The 10,398-nt window shown below is 38.5% G+C and overlaps 1 protein-coding gene across 2 annotated transcripts in view; it reads left to right on the plus strand.

Moving 5' to 3' along the window:
• SIRT5 (sirtuin 5) overlaps window positions 1–10,398 on the plus strand; it is a 42,272-nt gene that overhangs the window by 1,241 nt on the left and 30,633 nt on the right. Inside the window, exons 2-3 of one of the 2 annotated variants that reach the window (XM_012653169.1) lie at window positions 3,714–3,780; window positions 9,365–9,504. The gene's annotated coding sequence lies outside the window, so the exon portion shown is untranslated. The remainder of the gene's footprint in view (window positions 1–3,713; window positions 3,781–9,364; window positions 9,505–10,398) is intronic. The other variant, XM_012653168.1, reaches the window with a different exon arrangement.

A 10,398-nucleotide genomic window follows, 5' to 3' on the forward strand; every position in this document is an offset into this window, starting at 1 on the left:
TCCTTGGCAGTGCATCTACTGGACTTTTTATGTTGAGATTATGATGTGAGAAAGAAATATATTTCTACCCTGCGTAAGACACTATATTTTGGGGTTTTTAATTGAAAAATAATTGTATATATTTGTGGGATGTCATGTGATGTTTTGATATGTATATGTAGAAAGATTAAATGCATCCTAATACCCTAATGTATCTGTCACCTCACCTGCTTAGTTTTTATGGTGAGAATGTTTAAAATCTACTCTTTTAACAATTTTTGAAATATATATTATCAACCATAGTTACCATGCTGTGTGATATAACACTAAATCTTCTGCCTCCTGTCTAACTGAAGCTTTGTCTCCTTTGACCAACATCTCTCCCTGACCCCAGCCTCTGGTAACTACCATTCTACTCTCTGCTTCTTTAAGTTTGACTTTTTTAGATTCCACATGTAAGTGAGATCATGTGGTATTTCTACCTGGCTTATTTTACTTAGCATAATGTTCTCCAGGTTCATCTATGTTGTTGAAAATGACAGAATTTCCTTCTTTTGTAAGCCTGAATAACATTCCATTGTGTGTGTGTGTATGTATGTGTATATAAATATACATATATGTGTATATATATATCTTGCATTTTCTTTATCCATTCATTCATTGATGGACACTTACGTAGTTTCCATATCTTGACTATAGTGAATAGTGCTACAGTAAACATGGGAGTGCAGATATCTTTTCAACGTCCTTATTTCTTTTTTCCTTCCTTCCTTCCTTCCTTTCTCCCTCCCTCCCTCGCTCTCTTTCTTTCTTTCTCTCTCTTTCCTTCTCTTTCTTTCTTTCCTTCTCTCTCTCTCTTTCTTTGCTTTGCTTTGCTTTTTTTCTTTTTCCCTGAGACAGAGTCTTGCTCTGTCACCCTGGCTAGAGTGCAGTGGTGTCATGATAGCTCACTGCAACCTCAAACTCCTGGGCTCAAGCGATCCTCCTGCCTCAGCCTCCCTAATAGCTGAGACTACAGGCATGCACCACCATGCTCGGCTAATTTTTATATTTTTTGCAGAGAGAGGGTCTTACTCTTGCTCAGGTTGGTTTCGAACTCCTGGCCTCAAGTAATCCTCCCACTTGGCCTGTTATTTCAACTTCTCTGGACATATACCCAGAAGTGGGATTGCTGGATCATAATGGCAATTCTGTTTTTAGCTTTTTGAGGACCTTCCATACTGTTTTCTAAAGTGTCTATACTAATTTACATTCCCACCAACCGTACCAGGGTTCCCTTTTCCCCACATCCTCGAGAACACTTGTTATCTTTTATCTTTTTGCTAATAGCCATTCTAATAGGTGTGAGGTGATATCTCGAGGTGGTTTAATTTGCATTTCCCTGGTTATTAGCGATGTGGAGCATTTTTTCATATATCCATTGACCATTCATGTGTCTTCTTTTTCAAAATGCCTGTTCAGGGCCTTTGCTCATTTTTTAATTGGATTATTTGTTTTCTTACTATTGAGTTGTTTGAGTTCCTTGTGTAAGTAGCCCCTTATCAAATGTATGGTTTGCAAATTATCCTAATCTGTGGGTTGTCTCTTCACTCTGTTAATTGTTTCCTTTGCTATACAGAAGCTTTTTAGTTTGAGGCAATCCCACTTGTCTATTTTTGCTTTTGTTGCTTTTATGGTCTTATCCAAGAAATCATTGCCCAACCAATGTTGTGGAGCTTTTCAGCTATGTTTTCTTCTATTAATTTTACAGTGTCAGATCTTATGTGTAAACTTTAATCCATTTTGAGTTGATTTTTGTATATAGTGTGAGATAAGGGCTCAATTTCATTATTCTGCATGTGGATATTCAGTTTTCTCAACACCATTTATTGAAGAGACTGTCCTTCCCCCATTGTGTGTTCTTAGCACCTTTGTCAAAAATCAATTGACTGTAAATACTTGGGTTTATTTCTGGGCTTTCTATCCTGTTCCATTGGTTCATGTGCCTTATTTTAATGCCAGTACCTTGCTGTTTTGATTGTAATAGCTTTATATAGTATATTTTGAAATCAGGGAATGTGATGAAATTAGGAAGTGTGATGCTTCTGGCTTTGTTCTTTTTGCTCAGAATTGCTTTGGCTATTTGGGGTCTTTTGTGGTTCTATATGAATTTTAGTATTGTTTTCCCTGTTTCTGTGAAATTGGGATTTTAATAAGGGATTGTACTGAATCTGCAGATTACTTTGGACGTGCAGACATTTTAATAATAATTCTTCTAATCCATGAACATGGGATATCTTTCCATTTATTTGTGTCCATTTTTCTTAGATTAATGTTTTATAGTTTTCAGTGTACAGATCGTTCACCTCCTTGGTTAGATTTACCCCTAAGTATTTTATTTTTTTTATGCTATTGTAAATGGGATTGTTTTCTTAATTTCTTTTTCATATAGTTTGTTAGTATATAGAAATGCTACTGATTTTTGTATGTTGATTTTGTATCCTGCAAACAGAGATCATGCTGGTGATATGATCTTATATAGAGAAATCTTGTGTATATAATCCATATATACCTCTATATATTATATATCTTATGTATGCCTATATATTATATCTTTCTATATGTATGTTATACATCTATGTTTTCTCTATATGTATCTTAAATATATTTTACCTATATTATTTGTATTATATATAGATATATAAAAAACTTATATACAGAAAAATTTTTCCTTTCCTATCGGGGTGCCTTTTATTTCTTTTTCTTACCTAATTGCCCTGGCTAGGACTTCTGGTACTACACTGAACAGAAGTTGTGAGAGTCGGCATCCTTGTCTTGTTCCTGGTCTGAGAGGAAAAGCTTTAAACTTTTTATCATTGAGTATAATGTTAGCTGTGGGCTTGTCGTGTATGGTCTTTATTATGTTGTGGCACATTCCTTCTATACCTATTTTGTTGAGTGCAGAATTTTTATTATGAAAGGATGTTGAATTTTGTCACATGCTTTTTCTGCATCTATTGAGATGATCATGTGGTTTTTGTCTTTTATTTTGTTAATACCGTGTATCACATTTATTGATTTACATTCAATATATTGAGCCATCTTGCATCCCAGGGTTAAATCCCACTTGATCATAGTGAATGATTTTTTTAATGTGTTGTTGAATTCAGTTTGTTAGTATTTTGAGCATTTTTGCATCAATATTCATTAGAAATACTGGCCTGTAGTTTTATTTTCTTGCATTGTCCTTGTCTGGCTTTGGTATGAGGGTAATGCTGGCCTCATAAAATGAGTTTGGAAGTATTTCCTTCTCTTCAGTGTTTTGGAAGAGTTTGAGAAGGATTGGTATTAGTTCTTCTTAAATGTCTGATAGAATTCATGTCAGCAGTTATGCTATCAGGTCCTGGGCTTTTCTTTGATGGGAGACTTTTGGTTACTGATCCAATCTCCTTACTCATTATTAATCTGTTCAGATTTTCTATTTCCTACTGACTCAGTCTTGGTAGGTTACGTGTTTCTCAGATTTTATCCTTTTCATTTAGATTATTCAATTTGTTGGTATATAATCATTCATAGTATTCTTTTATGGTCCTTTGTATTTCAGTTGTAATGTGTCCTCTTTCATTTCTGATTTTATTTGAGTCTTCTCGTTTTTTTATTAGTCTAGCTAAAGATCATATGTTTTAAATTAATGTTTTGTGTAATTTTTTTCCCTCAAATTCCTGATATAACCTTTCATTTATTATATTTTTCAGAACTGGTAGAGTGCCTCCTTTTTCACAGGGAACATGCAGACGTATTTCTTTTTTTCTAATTTGGTAGGTGAGTTTCAAATTTCATAAAAAAGCGTCAATAAATTACTTGGAGTGATGTCAGTGTATGAGAACCCGTCTACACCCCAAAAGCTCCCAGTGACTGTTTGATGAATGAGTTTATTTCCTCCCCTAAGGCCTTTCTTCCCACCAGGAAGATAAAATCAAGGTAAGAGGCTTCACCGAGGTCAGCTTCACCCCTGAGTCTTCTGCTGGGTAACCTGAGTCCTCTGCCCTCTGACTCTCACAGGGGTGCCCCCTCACCCTTCTGACAGTGTTTCCAGACTTGAACAAGGTTGTAAGCTTGTGGAAAGTAGAACCACTGCCTTTCCCAACCTCCTAGGAAAACAGATACATGCCACAAAGGATGTTTTCAGTAAAGACTTTGTGGTAGCATCTTGAAAACAGCCTTATGTTATGAGCATTTACCATCCTGGGGATAACTTCAGGTGGCGTCATTCAATGTTGTTTTTAATCTCAACTTTGTTTTCATATTTATTGAGCGACTGACTGGCAGAACATCTTGTAAATTAACAGAAAATTTAGGGAAATATTTTCCATATTCGTTTTAAAAAATCATGTGAAATGTTTACTATTCAAACAGGCAAGAGAGTGGTTTTTATAACTAGTGAGACCAAAATTGTCTCATTCATTACTTCATGTAGACATGAAAAACTTAGATTCCACTAATAAATTCATAAGTTAGTATAGACAAAAGGTTTAAAATAAAACTATACATGTTTAAAAAGAGTATTTTAATTGTATACAATCCATGAATGAGTATGTGTGTGTATGTCATTGGACATTACAGTTCACATAAGATGAGAACTAAAGCTATATTTCCAAAAAGTACTTGCTGATCGCATTTCCTAATCAAAGAATCTAGAAACTAGTGATTTAGGAAATGTTGAAATATCAGCAAGTAAAACTTTTTTCTATTTCATTATTTTAAGTTCCATGTTATGGTGAAAGTAATTATTATTACTCAGTAATGGAAACATTTGAATGGGAAAACTTAGATGAAAAATTAGTTAACGTTTCACCCACGTAATACAAGTCCTAATTTTTTGTCAATCCTAAAATTAAAATCTCCTTAGTGTTCGTATGTTTTTGACAACTCTTTATACTTAGTAATTCATTCAACACTCATCTTCAAAACAGAATAAAGATTTGCCCTCATTTCACAGCTGCCAGCAGAAGACCCATCATTTCGACCCTCTTGCTCAGAAGAGCTTTATAGTATAATCATATTAGGTGCTTTACATGATGCCTCTGTTGATTGGATTTTAAATTCTTAAATTCTTTTAAATTCTTAATGACATTTACAGTCCTACCTTCATGGCTGAGAAAAAATAGGACAATTTACTTAGTAGTTACCTAACATTCTTTTACAGTAAGTGGGAATGTTTCCTAATGTGTAAAAACCTACAAATGAAGAATAGAATTTTCTGGATCAAATTGGAAGTCTGGATCATATCGAAGTCTCCAGATTAAAGTATTAGAAAGCAACAGTGGAAAAAAACATACTCATCTTTGGGAGAAATAAGTAAACATATGTATTAAGCTCAAAATGGTAGCATAGGTAACTTCATGCAACATATAAGAAGCTTTTGGTTAAAGTTAGTACTGGGAGCCTTAATCTTCATAATTTTCATCAAGATATGCAAGTTTAACAATTATCTGTGACAGTATTTTTAAAGCCTCATAGCCCTTTTTCTTGATAATTATTGAAGCTGGGTGATTGGAATATAAGGGTTCCTTGTACTGTTCTGTTTATTTTTGTATATTTTTAAATGTTTCCATAATTGAAAAATAAAGAAAACACGAACTATGGGAACCTCTCATTTGTCCCTTACTGAGATTTTCCAGATAAATTGGAGTTTAAAGAAAAAGCTTATCATGCCCATGCTGGTTAAAGATCATTCCAAACCATCTCCCCGAAGCTTGCTTCCTTTCTTTATTTTTTTATTTTAATTTTTTTAGAGACAGAGTCTCACTCTGTCACCCTGACTAGAGTACAGTGGTGTCATCATAGCTCGCTGTAACCTCAAACTTCTGGGCTCAGGCGATCCTCCTGCCTCAGCCTCCTGAGTAGCTGGGACTACAGAGGCGCACCATGCCACCCAGCTAGTTTTTTTATTTTTTGTAGAGATGGGGTCTTGCTCCCGCTCAGGCTGGTCTCGAAGTCCTGGCCTCAAGCAATCCTCCTGCCTTGGCCTCCCAAAGTTCTAAGTTTACAGGCGTAAGCCACTGCGCCCAGTGCCAAGCTTCCCTTAAATCAGGCATTGGGGTGGTGTCCGTGCTGGTTGGGCATCCCCATTGTCCCTGAGTCTGCAAGCTGCTCCCCAGAGTTGCCCTCTCCACTGCTAGGGCATCGCCTCCTCCCCCAGCAGCCAATCTGCATTCCTTCCCTGCGGAGATGACTCCAGGCAGCCAGACGCTATGGTCCCTTGAGGTAGTTGTGGAAACACTGTATCATGTTTCTCTAACCTACTGTCTTTTCAGTATTCCAGATGTTTTGTTCAGTCTTTTTGATTGCAGTAGAGACAAATTACATTGAAAGTTTGTCCACTTGCTGCTTATTTGTAGATGAGGTTTATCGAAATACTGTTTACACATTATGTAAAATTCATCCTTTTTATTATATAGTTCTAGGAATATTGAAAAATCACAAAAATAAAGACAGAATTTTCCATTGCTCTAACGGTTCTCTACTCCACTGCTCCGCCTCACTCTCCTCACCCCTGTCTGTGGAAAACACTGATGTGATTTCCGTACCTACAGTTTTGCCTTTTCAGATCCTATAAATGGTCTCAAAGACTCTATAGCCTTTTGTGTCTGGCTCCTTTCACTTAGCATAATACTTTTTTCTTTTAAAGCAACTTCATTTTGAAATAATTTTAGGCTTACAGAAATGTTGCAAAAATATCACACAGAGTCCCCACGTACTATTTACCCAATTTCCCCCAATGTTAACATCTTAACCAGAGTACAGTGATTTAAACCAGGACATTTAGTATACCTAGACATTTACATATGCAGTACTGTTAACTAGAACAATTTACAAACTTCATTCAGATTTTGCCAGTTGTTCCACTAATGTCAGATCTTGAATCTGTCAACTGAAGAATGACAAGGTTCATAAATTTGGAAGGGGCAGCTTTTTTTCTTGTAAGGGGTTCCAGCCTGCAGGCGGGCCATCTCGCGGGCTAGGGAGCATAGTCTCAGGCAGAAGCTGAGAACGAGCACTTTGAGGGAATGGTAGAGGAATGGGAATTTTTGCAGAGTGGAGTGGCTGAATATACATACTTAAGCTATAGGGAGGGGTCATGAATATTTATGAAAGGAGAAACATGCGCATGCGCAATTGATCTTTATGCCCCTTTATGGGGTCCGTGTTCAGAATATGGCAGCCCTCTGGTGTCGAAAGGTGGAGCACATCCCCTATAGACTGGCCAGAACCACTCCACGACTGTGGCCCCTTACCAGGAAGGAATGCCGGTCAGTCGTAGTGCCAAAACCACAGGAAGGGAGGAGCAGCATTAGGCAGTTGGTTGAAATCCAAGTGGAGCAAGTCTTTCCAAAGGGCTGGTTCTGTTTACCCCTCAGGGAAGAAAGCGTGATGGCAGATAAGGGGGGGGTGTATAATGAGGCATGTTTGACCTTCAGTCTCGTCATGGCTGGGGTTTCAGTTTTTTAAGGTATCTCTGGGTCCCCTTGGCCAGCAGGGGGTCTGTTGAGTCAGTTGGGGAGCTTAGGACTTTATTTCTCAACTCCAGTCTAGGATCCCTCATTACACTTAGTTGTCCTGGCTCCTTAGGGCCTGGAGTAGTTCTCATCTTTCAGAAATTTGATACTTTTTTGAAGGGTATTGGCCAATTTTGTTGTAGAGGGCGCCTCAGAGTTTGGTATTTTCTCCTTGTCAATTGGGGGAAAATGCCACACGGTGATGCTTTGTCCCTGTCACTGCAGCACATGAGGAGGTGGGTGAAGTCGACGTGTCTTATTACTGGTGATGTTAACTTGATCACTTGGTTAAGGTGATAGCTGCCAGGTTTTCTACTGCAAAGTTACTGTTGTGTAACACTTTAAAGATTTATTCATGTTGTTGAATGGATTAGCAGTTTGTTCTTTTTGTGGCTGCATAGTATTCATGGTGTGGCTAAACCACAATTTGTTTACCCCTCTATAAGTTGAAGGTCATTGGGTTTGCTCCCAGTTTGGGGCCCGGCACTATCCAATGGGCCTTGGTGTTCTGTTGAACGTAAACCACACCACAGAGCATCAGCACCAGACAGGGCCACTCTGTGACCACGATGGATCAGGACACGAACAAGACCACTCAGTAATCATGTCTGAACTCAAAGACAAGGACATGGCTAAACCACAAAAACTGCCAGACACTCCCCCATCCTAGCTAACAGGAGGGATGCTGCTGCTTGACCAATCACTTTAGCCTAACTCCATTCCTTCCCCCTTTTAGATAAGATTCCTCACCATATCCAGTCGAAGTATCCTGTTTCCTAACAGCATCCAATCCAGAACAAAACCCCACTTCCATGAACCCCTCCCCAATGTGACTTAACTCAAGCCCAAATCCTATGGTAAATCCATTCTAACATTCTGAGATGTGGTCCCCAACCCCTGGCCCTGCGGCATAGTGGGGTGGTGGGGGGGCACAGCAGGAGGTGAGCGGTGGCCAAGCAAGCGAACCCATCTCTTGCATCACCGCCTAAGCTCCACTCCCCACCCCCTACCCCAACCCCGTGGAAAAAGGGTCTTCCACGAAACCGGTCTCTGATGCCAAAAAGGTTGGGGACCGCCGCTGGGACACCTGCAGTTCCTCATGGTCCGCTCTGTCTCTTGCAACCTGCTCAACTGCTCAACTGCAGGTGTGTTCCTGGCCTTTGGCTGCGAGGCACTGGCAAACCAAATAATATATAAACATATATATTGAAAATCCTTGTTTCTGCTCTTCATACATAAATTCCCCACCCCACGCTCCGTGCTTTTTACTAACTTCTTGTGAATTTTTTTAAACATAAATGCAAATGAGTACTAAGGTAATAGTCTTACATCTCTTTCCCTTTCTCTTTCAAAACACTACTTGCATCTTACTTTTCCCCCCTCAACATAATATTCTGGGGATCTCCATCAGATTAGAATGAAGTTTCTTTTTCTGTTTTTTTGTTTTGTTGTTAATTGTGGTATAAAATACACATACCAAAGTTTGCCATCCTAACCATTTTTAAGGGTACAGTTCAGTGGTGTTAAGTGTATTCACATTGTTGTGCAACCAGTGTCCTAAACTCTTTTGATCTTGTGAGACTGAAACTGTATACTCACTCTTTTTAAGTATAATTTACATACAGTAAAATTAACCCTTGTGAGTTCTATGAGTTTTGAAAGATAAAATCATGTAACTACCGCCATAATCAAGATAAAGGACAATTCTGTTGCCCTCCCCCAAAAATCCCCCACGTCTCTGTGTTCACTCCTCCCCACTCTGACAACCACTGATGTTCCCTGCCCCCATAGCTTTGTTTATCCAGATGTTATGTAAATAGAATCATACGTACATTCTTTTTTTATAGTGGCCAACGTACATAATGAGAATGTGCCACTGTTGATTGAACTCATCCCCTACAGTTGGATACTGAAGTTATTTCTAGTCTTTTACTGTTTACCACCATGGTCTAACCTAGGATCTGTGGCTACGTCACTTTGGACATGTGTAAGTCTAACTTGTAAAAGTTCTCAGACTTGAGATTGCTGGGTCAAAGGGACAATGCATTTGTCATTTTGGTAGCTTATCCTAAGAGGGATTTATCATTTGGGGAAATGTGTTATTTTTCTATTTTTCCTGTATGCCCAGATCTTTAATCCTCAGTTCTGCCAACATTTGGCCCACTAAATGGAAGTCAGCTCTGCCGATTGTCACTGTCATTGATACAAATGTTGTCCTTCTCTCGGTTTGTTTTCTGTTTATAAAATTCCTTAGGTATAGATAGATTTACTAAATGTGCTTTAGGTGCTACAAGTTTCTCCGACACTATGTCACCTTAATCCTGTGTGTTGTCGCAGTACATGTCTTCCCTTCCTAGTTCAGTTCTCAGTTAGAAATTACATTTTCAGAGAAACTGTACTTTGGCCAGAAGTTGACATCCATGGTTTTCATACCTTTTTAAAAACAGAAGTTTTTCAAATGAATCTTCGCATCTAACCCTTTTCCCCAAGCCTCTAAGGCAGTGGTCCTCAAATTTGAGTGGTTCTCAGAATCACCTGGAAATGGATTATGGGCTCCACTCCCAGAGTTTCTGATTCAGTGGATCTGGGGAAGCCTGAGACTGCATTTCTAACAAGATCTCAGGGGATGGTACCCTGGGTGGTCTGGGGAACCCGCTTTGAGAACCACTGCCCTAGGGCACCTCTGCACATCCTAGGAGTGCTTGAGAGCACAAATTGAAATCGGCCAGTTTAGAGGCTGAATATCATGGAGATCTGTTACTAAAGATTTTTATTAAGGTCATTCTTTATATATATATATATAAACACACATATATATATATAGAGAAAGAGAGAAAGAGAGAGAAAGACAGAGAAAGAGAGAGACAGGGTCTTGCTCTGT

Source organism: Propithecus coquereli, unplaced genomic scaffold, assembly GCF_000956105.1.
Source record: "Propithecus coquereli isolate 6110/MARCELLA unplaced genomic scaffold, Pcoq_1.0 Scaffold416, whole genome shotgun sequence".
Taxonomy (NCBI): Eukaryota; Metazoa; Chordata; class Mammalia; order Primates; family Indriidae; genus Propithecus; species Propithecus coquereli.